General features: G+C 42.9%; 1 long non-coding RNA gene across 1 annotated transcript; it reads left to right on the top strand.

Moving 5' to 3' along the window:
• The first annotated feature begins 2,479 nt into the window (after positions 1 to 2,479).
• LOC122465795 lies at positions 2,480 to 11,298 on the top strand. The gene is made up of 3 exons (XR_006290849.1): positions 2,480 to 2,490; positions 9,824 to 9,904; positions 11,061 to 11,298. It is a non-coding gene; the product is annotated as an uncharacterized LOC122465795 (long non-coding RNA).
• Positions 11,299 to 12,554: the final 1,256 nt, after the last annotated feature.

The raw sequence follows: 12,554 nt of genomic DNA on the forward strand, positions 1-12,554 counted from the left end.
TCTCCTGCTGACATAGCTTCTGCTGCTCGCGGTGGTGTTTTTTTATGCCAACAGGAGAGCTCTCTCCTGTCAACATAGAGCTTCTTCACCAGGTGTGCTGCAGCGTTGTACATACAGACCTGGCCTAAAACAAAGCATATGGGAGCATCTCAGAGAAAAGTATGGGCTATCTCTACAGAACCAATTCAAGACTGGGGCCTGATTCTGCTCTGCACTGTATCTTGTATAGTCATTTATACCAATTCAAAGTGGGTGTAAAATGCTACCAAATGGCAATGACAGGCAATTTACCCTCATTTTGCACTGGTGTAATTATTAGACAAAGTCTTTAGGGCAATGGAGAATCAGGCCCAGGGTATTTACTCTGAGGAGAGGAAAAATATTTAGAGATTTGTTTGGGGTATGTGGTTATAGAAAGCTGTGAACACAAAAACGGAGAACAAACAACACATTTGAAGTGGATGGAACTGGGCTTGGTTCTCAAAAGCAAAACAAAGTGGGTTTCAAAAGAGAGAAACAGTGGCCTGGCAAATCAGATCCAAATCGCTTGGAGCACCATTTCAACAGCAGTGAAGGGTAAAGGGCCAAGGCTCTGTTCAGCCCCATATTCAGCTTCCTAGGTGTGAAGCAAAAGCTAAAGGCATCCTAGTCAAACTCTTTTAGAGAGGAAGAAATTGAAGAAAAAAACATTGCATTAGAAAACAACAGAAGTCAAGCCAGTTTTCATTGCATTTAACTGATCTTTTTGGAATTATTTTTAGAGACATCAGATACCTTTTTATTTAAAAATAAAATTAAACAAATCATTTTATTTTCTTTCTTCCTAATATGAATTACATGGGGATATAATCCAAATAGAATGCTGCTGTGCTCGGATGTCTTTTGTTTTTGTTTTTTGAGTGGTTGTGATATTCGGCTTGTGCCTCTTAACAACCCACCTGATGCACAGCATTAGCCATCCCAATACCCCCACTTCTTATAGCACTGTTGTGAAACCTTGTAAATCCTTCCATCAGACTATTTAGTCACCAAGGTGATATTTTGCCATAATGTCACAGTTTGGAACTACTTTGTCTTGCTGCAATGCATCACACATACACTGCACAAGAATGGCTTTTGGCCATTCAAACTGTAGGGCTTTCTAATGCCATGGAATGTCTTTTAATTAGACATCTTGATATAAAAACAAACAAACAATAATTAAGCTTTTCTTCCTCCTTTGTCTGTTTTCTGTTGTTAGTAACTATTGTTCTAGGCTCCCTTATTTCTCTGGATCATGGTTGCTGTACCCCAATTCATTCTTCTGTGTTTTTTAATTGCCATTTGTCATCTTTGCTCTGCTCTCCTCTTCCTCATTTCTTTCCCTTTTTCTGGGCCCAATCCTGGAATCCTTACACAAACACACATAGACCTTAGTAGTCATTTCAGCAATTCACCCATCTGCTAATGGTCTGCACAAGGCTCTTCATGCCACTAGTCCCACTTCTCTCTTCCACTTGGGCATGGGCAGAATGGCTGCAAAGGAAGCTCTGTGAATGGGGGTATTGTTGGCTGTAGGTCCAAGGGGAGACTACTTGGATGTATACTTACAAGGAGCCAATTGTCCAAACCCCCCACAAAGTGTTACTAGGGGGCTGCAGCTGGTCTATTTCTGGAACGTCACACAGAGCTCTCCGTAAACATGTTTTCTGTGGTGTGTGAAGTTCACTGCAGACATGGCAATGTCCCAGCATGATACACATCCTGTCATGTCTTTTTGCTTAACAGAGCTACTGAATCATGAAGAGAACTACACAAAATTTCTGACGCCCATGTCCTAGATCAGAAACACCGATAAGCTTCTAGGTATTGCTGTGTAGGTTTTGTATGTATTTCTATGGTCAAGTTCTCAGTCACATTATAGCACATACTGTACATAGAAAGAGAAGCAGAAAGTGAAGGGAAAGATCCAAGAAAGGTCACATTTATTTTAGTTACTATCTTAAATCTTATTCTCTCATTATTGGGAAACGTGTTGCTTTCATAAAAAGTAATTTAACAAGTGAAAATTACAGTGTAGACTAGAAGAAATTTAACTGCTACAGGATGCAGTTTTTTATCTTCTGTTCCCCTCAAAGAAACTTATCTTCACAGATCGAAAGACAAAAGCCAGACTCAGTAGTGTGCTATCTCACATCACCTGTCATACATTCTGTAAAAATCAAAAAGGAAACCTGAAAGCTAAAAGATTTGATTCTAATATGGCAGTGTTTCCTAACAGGGTGTGTGTCGGCGATCCCTCGAGGACGATCTCTTTCACAGGTGTTTGTTTTTTAAAGGTCCTTTGATGAGTGAGGAGTCCGATCCTTGCGGCTCCACAGGCTCATTAGCAGACATTGCAGGTGGTGTTGGAAGTCAGGGTTGGGCCACAATTGCTGCATGACAGTTGTCTGTCTTTTCTTTTCTGGCATTTTTTCTGTGACCAGGCAGGGGTGAATGTGGGCTGGTACGGTGTGCTGGTAAGAAGTGGCCGCCCGTACCCACCCATACACAGCCGACGTTAAAGTGCTACCACGGCAGCAGCCAAAGCTCCGGGCCCTTTAAATCACCACCAGAGCCCGTGGCGGCGCAGGCTGGGCAGCACGCATGGGCTGGCTGGGGGAGGCTGGCCCCCAGCCCTGCCCCTTCCACCCGAGGCTCCACCCCTTCTAGGGGCCCAGAGCCGGGCCCCCGTACTCGTAAGCGCTTAATGTTCCTTTCACCCCTGTGACCAGGGCAAGGTGATTTTCCTCAGAAATGGACGTTGCCACTCTGACAAGTTTTTGCCACTTATCCCTGTCCTGGGCTACTGTCTCCCAGTGTGTGGTGTCATTGCCATATCTCTTGATGTTTACCTTGAGGATGTCTTTAAAGTGTTTCTTTTGGCCTCCCCGATTCTTTTCTCCTTTGGTGAGTTGGGCGTACAGCAGTTGTTTTGGTAAGCATACATCAGGCATGCGCACACAGTCCCCACTCCACCTCAGCTGGTGCTGGATAATCAGGGCCTCAACACTGAAGATATTGGCCTCTGTGGGGACACTGGCATTAGTGTGGTGATCCTCCCAGTTAATGTTGAGGATCTTCCAAAGAAAGTGCTGATGCTGGCGTTCCAGGTTTTTCAGATGTTTTCTATACGTCACACAAGTCTCACAGCCACAGGGGACAGTTGGGATTACCAGTGCTTTATAAACTAAAAGTCTAGTGTGTGTTCTGATGTTGTGATTGCTGAACACACGGCCAGACAGTCTGCCAAAGGCAAGGCTGGCACAGCAGATTCTGTGCTGAATCTCAACATCTATGTCTGCCCTCTGTGAGAGATGGCTGCCAAGATAGACAAAGTATTCTACATGTTCCAGTTCTTCTTTGTCAATGTGATCTTCCTTGCTGGGCCTGATGATTGACCGGGAGAACTTTTGTTTTGTTGATGTTCAGAGTTAGCCCTAGGCTTTTGTAAGCTTCAGAGAAGCAATTAAGGGCTGTTTGAGTGTGCAACTACAGCTCAATCATCTACATACTGGAGTTCAGTTATTGTTGCCGATATTACTTTAGTTCTGCCACGGAGATGAGAAAGGATGAAGAAATTACCACCAGTCCAATATTGGCAAACGGTCTTGGATTAACATTTTCATAGCTGCTAAGAAAATGGAGAAAAGGGTGGGTGTCAGTACATAACCCTGTTTTACACCAGTTTGGACCACAAAGTGCTCAGGGTAATGATTAAGAGGTTGTCAGCATTGCTGCTATAAAAATATTTTACTGGGGCTAGAACTGAATTTCACACTAGCCTAAAACTTGGCCTTAGTCATACTGAGAGAGTTTTCTTTTTGTATTCTTCGCTATGAAAATAGAAGCCTTTACTAAATTATAGCAACAGAGCTTGTTAGTTTTGACAAAAAGAAAAGGAGTACTAGTGGCACCTTAGAGACTAACTAATTTATTTGAGCATAAGCTTTCATGAGCTACAGCTCGCTCAAATAAATTAGTTAGTCTCTAAGGTGCAACTAGTACTCCTTTTCTTTTTGCGAATACAGACTAACACGGCTGCTACTCTGAAACCTGTTAGTTTTGAATGCTTGATTCCATTCTTGTATAGTATCCATAAAATGGATTTACATTAAAAAGTAAACTACAGCTGCTAAATAGAGGAGCCATGCTGCTAATGGATATGTCCCCCCACAATTCAAAGTAGCAGCCACAGAAGGGCCCAGGAAGAATTAATGCTGCTTCAAACATTCAAGTTGTTTTCTTAATACTCCACACTGGTCAGACATTCACTTTTATCTATAGAACTCCTCTTTCTACACCCCTTGCAGCAGTGCTTTTGGACTCCTGATTGCTCTTGACAGATTAAATAGATTAGAAAAGGCACCCAAGGATAGAATTAATTAGTAGAATGTAGATGTAATAATTCCTTTCCATCTCTAATTTGTGATTGTATGACCACTGAAACATTTGTTGTAAAATAGTTAGTTTAAATAGAATAAAATACCAGGGCATTAACCAATACACTGCAGTTCTTATTGGCTCAAGGTGACTACATCAGTGCAGTGTAGTTCTAGCTGTTTCAGTCCCAGGATATTAGAGAGACAAGATGGATCCTGTACCAGTTGGTCCAATAAAAGATATTACCTCACCCACTTGGTCTCTCCCACATCAGTACAAACCATTTTCTTCTTTTTGTGGCAGGTTTCCAAAGGGCAGTAATAGACACCAGTTATAAGAAGGGGGAGACTGGCCTGTATACTTCTCCCCAAGGACTACTGCTAATAGTGGAAAGACATTTCACCCCATGCCATAAGCTGGCCCGCCTCAAGTCTGGCAGCCCCAGGCCTATAGGATTTCTGGCAGCTGGTCTCTGAACTGTCCTGTAGAGGGTTGGGGAACTAGCAGTCAGAGCAAAGAGTCAAATGAAAAGCAGTGACCTGCACAGCCAAAGAAGACCAATATCATAAAGGTAGCAACACTGAAATGAGTCCAGTTTGATGGGCAAAGGTATGGAAGTAGCTGATACGACTGATATTCTGTGTCTTCAGGAAACACAAAGCACTAGGTATGCAACAAAGGTGTTGGGCTTAGATTGCAAACTCGTCTATATAGGTGACAAAAGAGGGCATAATGGAGTTAGGTGGTAATGAGAATTACTGAGGAAGATGGTGTCTGAAGTTGTTAGATTAAGTGAGCGAGTGATGGCTATACAAGTCCAAGTTAAAGAGTGCATTGTGTCTGTGATATCAGTACATGCACCTCAAGAAGGATGTAATGAAGAAGAGGAGAGTCTCCACCAAGTCTTGCAGGCACTAGCAGACACAGCAGCCCCTGGTGGTGCTGGGTGATCTGAATGCGCACACAGGCAAGAACTGGGGGCGGAGGGGGGGGCGGGTATGAAATGTGTTTTAGGAAAATGCAGCCTAGGCAACTATGAATGAGAAAGGGAAAGCACTACTAGTCATGTGTATTGCAAAACAATGGATGATAGCCAATACATAGTTCCAAAAGAGGGTGACTCATTTGGTTACATACATCAATCAACTTGCCAGCAAGTTAAAGAAGTATGGGCTGGATGAATGGACTATAAGGTGGATAGAAAGCTGGCTAGATTTTCGGGCTCAACGGGTAGTGATCAATGGTTTGATGTCTAGCTGGCAGCCGGTATCAAGTAGAGTTCCCCAAGGGTCGGTCCTCGGGCCGGTTTTGTTCAATATCTTCATTAATGATCTGGAGGATGGTGTGGATTGTACCCTCAGCAAGTTTGCAGATGACACTAAACTGGGAGGAGTGTTAGATACACTGGAGGGTAGGGATAGGATACAGAGGGCCCTAGACAAATTAAAGGATTGGGCCAAAAGAAATCTGAGGAGGTTCAACAAGGACAAGTGCAGAGTCCTGCACTTAGGACAGAAGAATCCCATGCACCGCTACAGACTAGGGACCAAATGGCCAAGCAGCAGTTCTGCAGAAAAGGACCTAGGGGTTACAGTGGACGAGAAGCTGGATATGAGTCAACAGTGTGCCCTTGTTGCCAAGAAGGCCAATGGCATTTTGGGATGTATAAGTAGGGCATTGCCAGCAGATCTAGGGACATGATCGTTCCCCTCTATTCGACATTGGTGAGGCCTCATCTGGAGTACTGTGTACAGTTTTGGGCCCCACACTACAAGAAGCATGTGGAAAAATTGGAGAGAGTCCAGCGCAGGGCAACAAAAATGATTAGGGGACTGGAGCACATGACTTATGAGGAGAGGCTGAGGGAACTGGGATTGTTTAGTCTGCGGAAGAGAAGAATGAGGGGGGATTTGATAGCTGCTTTCAACTACCTGAAAGGGGGTTCCAAAGAGGATGGATCTAGACTGTTCTCGGTGGTAGCAGATGACAGAACGAGGAGTAATGGTCTAAGTTGCAGTGGGGGAGGTTTAGGTTGGATATTAGGAAAAACTTTTTCACTAGGAGGGTGGTGAAACACTGGAATGCTTTACTTAGGGAGGTGGTGGAATCTCCTTCCTTAGAAGTTTTTAAGGTCAGGCTTGACGAAACCCTGGCTGGGATGATTTAGTTGGGGGATTGTTCCTGCTTTGAGCAGGGGATTGGACTAGATGACCTCTTGAGGTCCCTTCCAACCCTGATATTCTATGATTCTATGATCATCAATGGTGGAAACAAAAGCCAGATTGATCTGATGTTCATGAAGGAATCTCAAAGGACTCAGTGGAGTTATGCACTGCAAGTGATACCTAGTGAGATGCTAACAGTGCAACACAAACCTCTCGTTGCAAAGATTGTGGTACAGTGTTGGACAAGGGTAAAACTAAGCTTAAAAAAAATGTAAGTATTGGAAGTTATGGGGAAATGTGGCACAGAGTTGTGTAAGCAGTACAGGATAAGTATCCAAAAACAAATTTGGCAGCAGCAGAAGAAGAGTGGAACCACCTCAAAAGAACACAGATTGTGGTTGATGCAGATGAGGAAAGCCAAGGGAAAGAGAAGAGGGGTTGTGAACTGATGAAATACCAGTAGCGAAATGAAACAAGAAAATCCTGTGTTTAAAAAAAACAGATTCATTTATTTTTGAGTGTGAATGAAAATGACAAGAAAGAAGCAAAGCAAGTTGCCATGTGGGCTGTGAAGAAGCTCAAAGAGTATCCTAGATGATTTGTGTGCTGAGCATGTAAATGACTCACAGCTGGCTGGCAAAAAGATCTATAGCATTGCAAAAATGAGACACAAAGGGAAGGATGGTAACACCACTTGTAAATAATGTTCAGGAGAGACTGTTATGAATACCTGAACAACTGAAGGAGAGAGAGAAACAATACTTGAGAGCCTCTTATATGAGATAAACCCCTTTAGACTGGATTTGCCAAAATGAGATCCTAATGAGGTGCCTGAACCTGACATAAACAGAAGAGGAGGTGAGAAAGGCAGTCCAGGAAATTAAGAACGGCAAGGCAGATGTGCAGAGTTGTTAAAACCATACAGTGAGACAAGAAAATTCCTGAAGATTGGTGCAAGTCTATCCCGGTCCCAGTACATAAGAAGGGAAGCATCCATGAAACTATTGAGAGATAAAGCTATTGTTGCATGGGATGAAAATAGTGGCACATAGTTAGGATTAGAAGAATGGTGGAAGCCCTTCTTGAGCAAGACCAGTTCGACTTTAGGAAAAGATGAGGAACCACAGATGACATGTTTGTAATTTGGCAAGTGATAGAAAAGCAGCTAGAATCTCAACAGCATAACTTCTGGGCTTTTATAGGCTTAGAAAAGACATATGATAAAGTGGATGAAAGGCTGCTCACACCAGTGCTGAGGAAATAGGGAATGTCTGAGGATTTAATAACTATGGTGACTGCCCTATATACATCCCCTAAACCAGTGATGTGAATATGTTTTGGAATGACAAATCCCTTTGAAGTGAAAGTTGTATTGCACCAGGTTGGCCCTAAATCCATTGTTGTTTATGATACTGATGGACTATGTCTACAGGAAGATCCCAATGGGAAAAGGTGAGAAGCTGCTATATGCAGATGACATAGCAACAAGGGCACCCTCAAAAGCAGACTTAGGCGAAATAGTAAACCAGTGGTATGACCAGCTAAACTGGCATGGGATGAAAATGAGCATGACTAAGACTGAGGCTGTGTGGGTTTGTGCCAAAGGGAAATTGGTCATAGAGATTAATGGAGTGAGACTAAATCAAACTGTAGTACCTTGGCACCTGGGTCACGGAAGACAATGAGCTTGAAGATAAGATACAATCCAGACTGGGGAGTGCTGGAAGAGCATGGAATTGTCAGCAGATCGGGTCATAGGTGGTCAGGCCTAGTGGTCTGAGTCTGAATGCCAGAGCCAACGGTTGAGGCAGAGGCAGACTCAGGTATCACAGCCAAAGGTTGAAACTAGGTGTCAGGGAAGGCAGGAGCAAGGCTGGAACAGAATGGGAACAAGGCTGGGTGCAGGGCAGGATCTGGGCTGGAGCTGTGGAGGAGTAGAGCAGGAGCAGGGCATGGAGAGATGAGCAAAAGGAGGCAGAGACTTCATGGGCGGGTGTGTTGAGCAGCCAGTGAACTACTGCTGCTGCTAGGTTTAAGAACTGGCCTGCTGGCTTCCTTAGCCAATCAAGCTGGGTGGTCCATTAGGCAGTCTAGCTGGTTTTGTTAGGGCAACAGAAGTGCTAAGCAGGTGCAGCAGAGGGCCTCGATCCTGACAGGAATAATGTCTCAGGGGTTGTATGACTAGTGTATGCCACTGAGATGAAAAGCCTAACTGTACAGAATAATGATGTTCCTTGCAATGCTGTATGGTGCAGAAACATGGGCAATAAAGAAATGGCAGGCTCATTTTCTACAGAAGTTTGAATGAGATGTCTTTGCACCGTAAGTGGAATTATATTGAGACAGATTTATATTGAGACAGATTTCACAATGAAAGTATTAGGATGGAAATCAAAGTCCATGATGTGGCTGACATATATCACTGAATCAGTCATGTAAACCGTAATCATTATATTATCTAAGTTCCCAGACATGTAGACTTCAAAACGTTACAACAGAAAAAACACAAAACCACTACAGAAGTTAAAATAACTCATCACACAAGGATCAGAACTCCACAACAGAACTTCCTACAGCTTGGCTGACACAGCACAGTTTGGTTTTAACTATGCCAATTTTTTCAAATATGGCTGCTTAAAACCAGACATTTACATCCAAAATTAGATATGTCTGCAGAGCACTTACAACTCCAACTGATTTATCATTTGTATTCAATGTATTCAACACCTCTGAAAACCAGGCCACTTATTTAGGTGTCAAAATGTAGATGTACATGTTAAAGAACATTTCAAAACGACCAGCAGGAGGCGCTGCTGGTGAGTTGCGCCCAGTTCCACAGACAAACAGGCAAAAAGTGCTATTAATCATAATAAGTTGACCTAGGAATCCCCTTAAGAAAACTGGAATTTAAATATCTAATCAAAATGAGTTAAGGAAGGAATGGCAGGAGGCAAAAAAACAAAGGGGAAACATTTTTGAGACTTATGCCCACCAGTTGACAAAGTTGATATGATCTAAGGCCCGGTGAGGAAAAGCCAAGTGGCTTTATTTAGAATTCTAATAGGGCATTGTGGATTAAATAGTAATTTATTTCTAAATAATATGCACAAAGATGGATTATATGTAACACATATGGTCCAGGAAATGATAGAGCATATCCTTTGGGACTGTAAAGACTGTACCTGGGAAAGGAAGAATTTATATAGAAAACTCAGAGGCCTTAAACTAACAAAACTTTTTTTGCAACGTCTATCAAGAATACAAGGAAAATGGGGCCCAGGAGAAAAAGCTCTTCTACAGTTCTTCAGGAAAACTGGGAAAAGTGTGAAACTCTAATGGTATGTATAAACCTCTGTTAGACACCTGCAGCTGGCTGGTGCCAGTTGATTCAGGATTATGGGGCTCGGGCTGTGTGGCTGTTTAAATGAGGTGTAGATGTTCTGGCTTGGTCTGCAGCCTGAGCTCTGGGACTCTCTCATCTCACAGGGTCCTTGAGCCTGAGTCAGCTGGCAAGGGCCTGCGGTTGTGTTTTTAATTGCAGTGTAGATTACCCTAAATCATGAAAAAGATACAAAGTATAGTGCGTGGCATAGATTCAGGAAATGGGTCTGCTATGCCACAAAACTGAAGAAGGAGGAAGAGAGGCCTGACAGGGCAGGGAGAGAGACATACCCTGAGAGTTCCTGAAGAAGGATGCCTCAAAAATCTTTCCCTGGGAGGAAAAAGCCTTCCACTGAGCCCAGAGGGGCTAAAGGCCGAGTTATTCTCCTTTTCTTTGCTATTGCATCAAACTGTAAGACTTTGAGAAGGTAGTGAGTAGCCAAGGGAGGTAGCCTAAAGGCACTCCTGGTGCTGGACATTGTTGCTTCTCGTGCGGCCCTGGGCCAGAGCCCAGGGGGGTCCAGGCTCCCCTAACAATCACCTTGTTATGGAGGGTATGAAAACTCTCTCTTCCAGACTCTCTCATGTGCAAACCCACAGAGGGTAAATACTTTGCAAATCCCATGGCTGGGACCGAACAGGGATTCCTAAACAGACTGAAGGTCCTTCCCTGTTCCCCACCTTTGAAAGGGTATGGACCCACTGTCTTTCTTGGGACTCTATTACCCTGGAGAGGGATACAGCTAACTGGTGACCTGACTGGAGGGTCAGGTTGACACCCACCAAAAGGCAGACTGCCATGGGATGTGTCAGTGGTCAGTGAGAGACATTGAAGGTGGGGCGAGTAGAGACCTAGTACCCTAACCACTAGGGGACAGTACCAGTGAGCGCCACCCATCACAATCCTATACATTTTTATTTGACGATTCCATAGCCTGGATCAATTTCCAAGCTGTTTCAAATGATAACTGTGTTTCAGACAGTAATCTCCTTTGCATTTTGTCATCAATCATTAATGCTCAAACTAATCTAGGTCTTAGCATCTGTGTCAGAGTTAACCATAATTACAATCTTAAGAGAACTTCCTCAGTTCTGTCACAAATTCTTCTACAGTGTCCCTGGATTTCTTCAACCAAGAGCTAAACTTAAATTATCTTACTGCTTCACTGGGTGTTCGGTTGAAATGTTTTACCAGATTTACTAGCTCCATCTCCAGGCTTTTCAGTGCTTAACAGGTCTCTTGTTAAACTGTAAGTCTTGGCCCCTGTGCTGCTGAGTATGATGATTTTCTTCTTACCTTCATCTGTAATATCACTAGCAACGAATAAATAAGATAATATTTTGCAGTGTTCCCCCAAGTTTTGTGTTGCTAATTAAATGGTGAAATGTCCCAAATGTTGCAGCCATTTCCCTTGTATTTGTAGGGGTGTCTAGGCCTTATCTACAGATGACTTCCAGACCTATTTTTCTTTTTTGTTCTTGTGAGTTTGGCTCCATCTTGTTGCCATATGTTGTAGTGTAAACCAGCTGTCCGACTTCTTTGAGTATAGTCCTTTTATTCAGGCAGCCAATAGCTTTTCCTCAGTTGCTGACAACACAAAGTTAAACAAAAATGTGTAAGGATCCCCTACAACCCCTAGATAACAAATTCCTGGGGGTGAAAGTCATTCTTGTGAAGAGGACCAGCACAAGAGATGTGCAACCCACTTACACCCAAATCTGAGGAACTGAATGGGCTTTAAGTAATATATGCCTTGTGCTGTCCCTTTGCACAAGGTGAGTTTCACCTGATGTGTAAATGTGTAGGGGTGAATATTTTTAACTTTTTCTGTCAGAATTCCTTGCATATCAGACGAACTCAGGTTCATTTTGAATTTATCATATTATAGTGACACCTGTTGGCAAAGATCCTTCATTTTAATAGAGAACATGCATTTTCAGCATAATACAATTAAACCAAATGTAGTAAGACATACACTGGGACAGATAGCGATGGGGAGTGACAGTACAAAAGACTCACATTTATTAGAAATATCAGAAGAAAATAAAACACACTGCTGTAAGGAGAGAGACCTCGAGAGCAAAATGTTGTTTTATATTAGCTTTTTTAGGGACATGGACCAAGACTTGCTCAGGCCCTTAACAAAGTTAAAGTGAGGATCTCTGCACAGTCCCTCTGTGGTTAGTTGAACTTCACTGTCAGAGAGGCAGGAAGCCTCATGTTGGGCAACTTTTTTTTCTAAAAAAATTGTTTTAGGGAAATCATTCTTTCTAGGTTTCTAAGGTATTTGCTTTTAGTTCTTAGCTCTTACAGATTAAAATTTTCCCCTAATATCTGCCTATTGGAGGCCAGGGAAGGAGGGGTAGAGAGTCAGGTGGAAGAAGAAACAGTGCCTTATAATCCTAGAAGGACTAGTTCCTTTTAAGAAGTCTAACATTAAAAAAGATAATTACGGACTTTATTTTCATTCCCCAGGAAAGGAAACACCACTAGGTGTCACTAAGTGTCAGGAGTACTTGAATATTGTTAGTTTAGGAAGGACTAAAAGCCCTACATACCACTAATATTTTTTCTCTCTCTCGGTCTCTCATTTGCGAGTAATATCT

The sequence above is a fragment of the Chelonia mydas genome, chromosome 5 (assembly GCF_015237465.2).
Source record: "Chelonia mydas isolate rCheMyd1 chromosome 5, rCheMyd1.pri.v2, whole genome shotgun sequence".
NCBI lineage: Eukaryota > Metazoa > Chordata > Testudines > Cheloniidae > Chelonia > Chelonia mydas.